General features: G+C 32.0%; 1 long non-coding RNA gene across 1 annotated transcript; it reads left to right on the plus strand.

The window, feature by feature from the left end:
* Nucleotides 1-3,713: 3,713 nt before the first annotated feature.
* On the plus strand, nucleotides 3,714-4,792 carry LOC149497181 (uncharacterized). The gene is made up of 3 exons (XR_016320598.1): nucleotides 3,714-3,965; nucleotides 4,135-4,211; nucleotides 4,423-4,792. It is a non-coding gene; the product is annotated as an uncharacterized LOC149497181 (long non-coding RNA).
* Nucleotides 4,793-6,000: the final 1,208 nt, after the last annotated feature.

Genomic DNA, 6,000 nt, shown 5'->3' on the forward strand with positions numbered 1-6,000 from the left:
TATGCATACTGATCTATTTATCATTTTCACTATTTAAACGAGGGATAGTTGGCTAAAACCATTAGACTTGTCGTTTATCCAAGTTATTTTGGAAAATCTTAAGTGTGCTATTTTGGCTTCACATTCCTATACTTTGTTCACAAAGAGGGAATTTCTTCTAATTTATTTCTTTTTGCTGACAGAATCACAGCACAAGAAGGGCCTTTTTTTTTGGGGGGGGGGGGGGGGGGGAGGAGGATATGATGATAGCTTCCATACTTATGATGCAACAATGGTCCATGATGAGAAATATTACCGATCCAAGAGCTAATCATCCAGGTACATGTTCTGCATTGTATATGGTATGTCCTCCATAGATTGTATGTCTTCCATTTTCCTTCAAATTTGTTAAATCTGGACCATAGAAGTAATTAATCAAATTCATTAATAATTAATTGGCCGTTATAATAAGTTGGATTTATTATTAACATTTCTAACAGATTTCTATCTTATTGATTTCTAAATTTCAGGAGACGGTCTCCAAATATTTACAAAGCAGATTGCTTTTAATAGTGTTGGTCACCGGATTTGTTCATGACATGTTATTAGTGTTGTGGGGTCTCTCTAATATGTGGGACCCACACAAGTTTGAAGAAAAAAAAAAAGGTAAAACAAGTTTTTTTTCTTGGCAGTCAAAGAAGGCCACAGAACGAAGAAAGAAAGAAAAAAAGGAAGGAAAAAATGGACGTGTGATTAACGCATTCATTCAGTGGACATGTTAATAACGCGTCCCCTTCTCCTATTTATAGGAGAAGGTTTTTCACTAAACAATGCACAAAACATAAACGAAGAGATCTACACATTTAAGTGTAGAAAATTTTAAGAAATGGTTCCTAAAATTGGGAAAGAGAGAAAATAGTGAGAATTATAGTTTTTGGGGTGTTTTTTTTTTGGGGAAACACTTAGAATACCACTATTTTTGTAATCTCTTTTGTACCTACTATTTTTGAGTGGAAGAATTATTAGGAGTTTTTGTCTCTTGGACGTAGCCCATAACAGTTGAAGGGTGAACCACGTAAATCTCGGTGTCTTTATTTTTATCTGGCATTTACGATAATTATTTAATTTTTACCGTGGTTATTATTTCTGATGGATTCGATCGTCAATATACAATACGTAATTATTAGAGCATTTTTCCACGGGCCCTACTCGGGATAAGTTATAATCCCAACAATTAGAAATTTAGAATTTATATAGCTCAAGTTCACTGACCATGGCTAAAAATTATGCAAGTCTGATACAAAATTGTGACCATAGCCTGTCTTAGGGATGATATTTTTTGCTCTGATATGGTAATGCTGGAAGCATAATTTTCCAACAACCAAGTGTTTAATGAATTTTATTCTATGCTACAGAAATTTAAATTTTGGCTATCATACATTACAGTTGATTGATTACAAAACTTGCTTTGAATTTATGATATTTGTACAAGGGTTGCTTGCTAGGACTTCCTCTTAATTTATTGTCTTTTTGTCAAAAAAAAGATCAGGAATAAATGTCAATTCAGACTCTAATCTTATTTAACGGGATCAAAAAGATCAAATTTATCTTCTTCAGACAATAATTATTTTAAAAAATTAAAAATATCATATTTAAAATTTTAGATCAATTTATCCCTTGAACTTGTTTTAAAATTTTTACAAAGTAATAAATTGATTTAATTCGACGGGATTGAATATTTTCCTTTTTTGTTCTAGAGCATCATCTTGGTAACACACTAAATTTACAAAACATGAAGTATAACTTAATATGTTCAACACAAGAACTACATGGATTTCACATCAATTTTAAAATGTTTAAATTAATTTATATTTTTATAAACTAAAAATTATCAGTTAAGATGAGAATATAATATACTTCATATATAGTTTTCCTTTAATTCATATTTAATTAATTTTTTAAAATAAATTATACAGTCTGATCCGAACTGTAATCTTAAATGTTTATAAATACAATAAAAAATCAACGGCTAAATTAACTCAAAATATTAAATTCGATCTTTTTAATCATTTTGAACAAATTCATGAGTTAAATTAGCTGAAAAGATCAAATCTGATCTTTTTAATCTCGCTTAACAAATTTAATAGCTAAATTGAACTTTAATTCAAAAAGACTTCTTGACATGTTGGATATAATTTTTTCTCAACAGTTTTTATATCAAACAAAAGGTAAGTCTTCCCCTTGACCCCTTCATTATATATGGTTATGGCAGCTATTCAGCTGTTGAAAATGACTGGAGTTGAAGAAAAATGATATATTTATTGCTACATATGAACTGCAAAATTGTCAAATATTATAAGCTCTGATTTTGCAGAAGCATGGATCCCACCTGACAATGTAATAATGTGAGGTAGATGAAGATGACAGTGTGAAACAAAATTATTTAGGGCTTCAAAAATGTTGAAACTTGAAATTAAATTTTGAGAAGCAAAGGAGTAGTTAGTGATCAATGGTTGAACTGTTGTGAACTTTGAAAATCGTTGGAGTTGAAGGAAAGAAAAGTATAGAGTCAAACCTTTGAAAGTCAAAATGGGCTATTGGATTGGATTTGGATAACCCAACTTGCGGCAGTATGGGCTTACTTGTGCACGTGTGCCTCTTGCCTACGAGACCGGCTTCACAGATTTTATGTACGAGTCCGTTCAATCTGACCGAATAGATTTATAATAATTGAAAATTGGATAAAATACTGTGTAAAGCATTTAATAGTGAACTTAATTAGATCAGTTCGGATTTAGTTTGGTTGTTTTGAACCGAAAAATGATATGCCTAAAATAAATGTCAATTTGATTGATTTGCTCTAACTAATATAAGATTCTAAAATTTCAGTTGATTCATAATATATACAGATGAAGCTAATTGTTTTAATTAAAGCAAAGAATTTACAAATGTATTAATTTCGATTCATATAAACATCTTATCATTAATGGAAATCGGAACCAAAAATTTAATATAATATAAAAAAGTTATTGTATGATGTTATTTGCATTTAGAGAATATTTCTATCCATTCCTTTATTGCCTTATTGCAATTCTTGTCAATGAATTTTGGTAGTACTGAATCCAGAGTGTAGCCAAAAATAAATAAAGCAAAGAAACCATGGAGGAAGTCAATACATTTATATGCTCAGTACACAGGATATGAAAGCTATAGTTCTGAATTATCCATAAGAATCTTCAACTATTCCATTCTTTTTTTATTTTTTCTTTATTTTATATATATTTATATTAAAAAAACAATTTTAGAGTTTAATTAATTATTTATTTATGTGAAACAAAATAATAGATTATGAGTTATAATTAACTAAATATACAAGTAAATAATTTATCAGCATGGGGTACTCTAACTGCAGAAAAGAAATGGCTGGTACATCCTGGACTGTAAAGGACCACAAAGTTTGTCCACAGATATCGTGCCAAATGACTAAGATAAAATGTCATTGAATAAGATATTCAACATGGGTAACCCAAAGCAAATGAGTTCTACTAATAGTTCGTCCTTCAACCACCTTAGTTTGGAGGGTTTTGATGAGTTAGCAAAGTGTCAAGTGTCAGGAAGTTTTATCTATTGAGCATTGAGAAGGCTGCATTGGTCTCCAGACTTAATAGTGACAGGCTAAAACAAGTGATTTGGCTAGGATTTAGGAACGAAGGGGTGGGTTTAATCTATATGTGAAGTTGCAGAGGGCACCAGCTTCATCGTGCCTGATGGGAGAGTGACATCTGTAAGTGATATGAATTAGGAATTTGTAAATGTTCTTTTTCCTTCCTTGTGTCAATCAAATGAATAAAATTACTGAAAACTAGCGACACATTTATCTTTATTTTCTTCCGCTAAGATCCTGATTCATTTTTTTTATCAATTTTTCTATGCGCAGGCTTCAGATAATGTTGACACTCATTTTATCTGCTTCACATGTGTGGAAGGTATATACTTTTAGACAGTGATTCACTCTCTGTGTGCATCTCTGAGCATGAAAGACCAATGAGATAAAAAGCAACAATATGCTGTACTTAACCAGAGATGTTTGCAAAATAGAATTACTGTAGTTATGCTTCCATTCATGGTTACTATCTGTGGCTATGTTATATGCAGGGCAACTTTTTGAGCTTGATGGAAGAAAGTCGGGACCAATAACACATGGCCAAACCTCACCAGGGAGCTTATTACAGGTGCATATTTGTAATCTTCAGCATAGACTTTTTTCCTCCTTGGTCTGTTCTAGTGTAGCCTATGTGCTGCTCAGAAGAAAAGGGGAATAATTTATATCAAACCCAACTTGCATTCATTATTGTGGCAATAGTTTATATCAAGACATTGGATGCACATAAAATCTATATCAATTCTTACTTGTGTATTTGATGATGTTTTATTTAATGACAGGATGCAACCAAAGTCATAAGGAAAATGATTCAGAAAAATCCTGACTCCCTCAACTTTAATGTAATTGCTATTTCAAAGAAAGCCGAGGGTGCTTTTTAAGGTTTAGGCCCATCCAGATAGTTTTGAAACGGTTTCACTTTTACTTCATCCAGCCATCCATCCTTGATGCAGTCAGTTGAAGACTTCATGTGGCACTTTTTTGGTCATCAGTTTTAGACGGGCATAATTCTGTTTTCACACTACTGTGCAACTTAAATCTTAGCATAAGAGGTCTTGCTATATGACTTTGATATTCTAGCCAAGGGTTGTCTCTGCATGGTTTAAATTCCAACATATATATATATATATATAGTCCAACATGAATCTTATGCTTACACCAATGGTTTGGGTGAGAAGAAATCATATATGATAATTGATTATATATTCAAAAAATTGATATGCTGAATGGTTGGTGCCCTTCTCTCTATAGCTTGCTTGAATAAATTTATTTTATTTTCTGTATGATTTGATGCAATTCATATCTTTCGGCAAAGAGGTTGTTCGATGAAATTACAATTTTATCATTTGCAGTGTAGTTATATTGATTGTCTGCACTTCGTATAATTACTTATAAAGAAGACTCTATATTGAACATTCTTTAATGATTGATACTTATGGCTTGCTTGAAGACTCTACATCTTTCCCCAATCCCCACATGTTATATTCCCCAAAAAGGCCAGATTCAGACAAAATTTTCTTGTTCATACAATAATAAAGAATTTTCAGTTTCTGAATGGTGAATGTGTAAGAGTTTTCTTGTTCAGACAATAGCATGGCAAATCCGACTTTTCAGGGTGTTTTCATGCAAATTTGATACTAGGTAGGTACCTTTTCTCTAGGATTGTAAAAGAAAAGAAAGCAGAATTATCTCGATTACCCTGCTGAGTATCAAACCCATTTGCAGCTTGATTTTTATCTGCTAAAGAAAAAGGAGAAAACATCAGACAAAGGCTTTATTCATATGGTCTTACGAGATTTTATAGCATCTCTACTATTTGATTAACGTTGTTAACCTTTACTTTAAAAAAGAAAAAACAAAAAGAAACACTTAACATTCTGCGATAGAGCTGAACTTCATGAGAACAGAGAATCAAAATTTTAAAAACTAGAGCTGAAGAGGCACCGAGGGGCCAAGGGTACTTCAACATATCCTTCTTGTTAAAGTTACAGCTACAGCTATTGATGCAAGTGTTGTTGACAATTTTTGGAGGTATTTTGTTAAAGTCATTTAGATTTTGTTGTATTTTGTTGAAATCAAGAGGTAAGTGAACTACCTTGCTTTTAGGTAGGTTTGGTGAACAACCTTTCTTGACTTATGGAAGGTTGGTGAACAAACTTTAGACTAGCTCTACTATAAATGTTTACATTATGCTGTAATGGAATTAACAAGAAATTAATTGTTTCTTCACACTCACAAAATCTGCAGCTTTTTCTTTTTCTGCAGAATTTCCTTCTCTTCCTTAATTTTCTGCTCTTCTAAACCAACAAGTGGTATCAGAGCAACCTTGATCTCAAAGGGCTGTGTGTGTGTTTGAGTGA

The sequence above is a fragment of the Jatropha curcas genome, chromosome 4 (assembly GCF_041381405.1).
Source record: "Jatropha curcas cultivar XTBG-Jc1 chromosome 4, XTBG_Jcur_1.0, whole genome shotgun sequence".
Lineage (NCBI taxonomy): Eukaryota > Viridiplantae > Streptophyta > Magnoliopsida > Malpighiales > Euphorbiaceae > Jatropha > Jatropha curcas.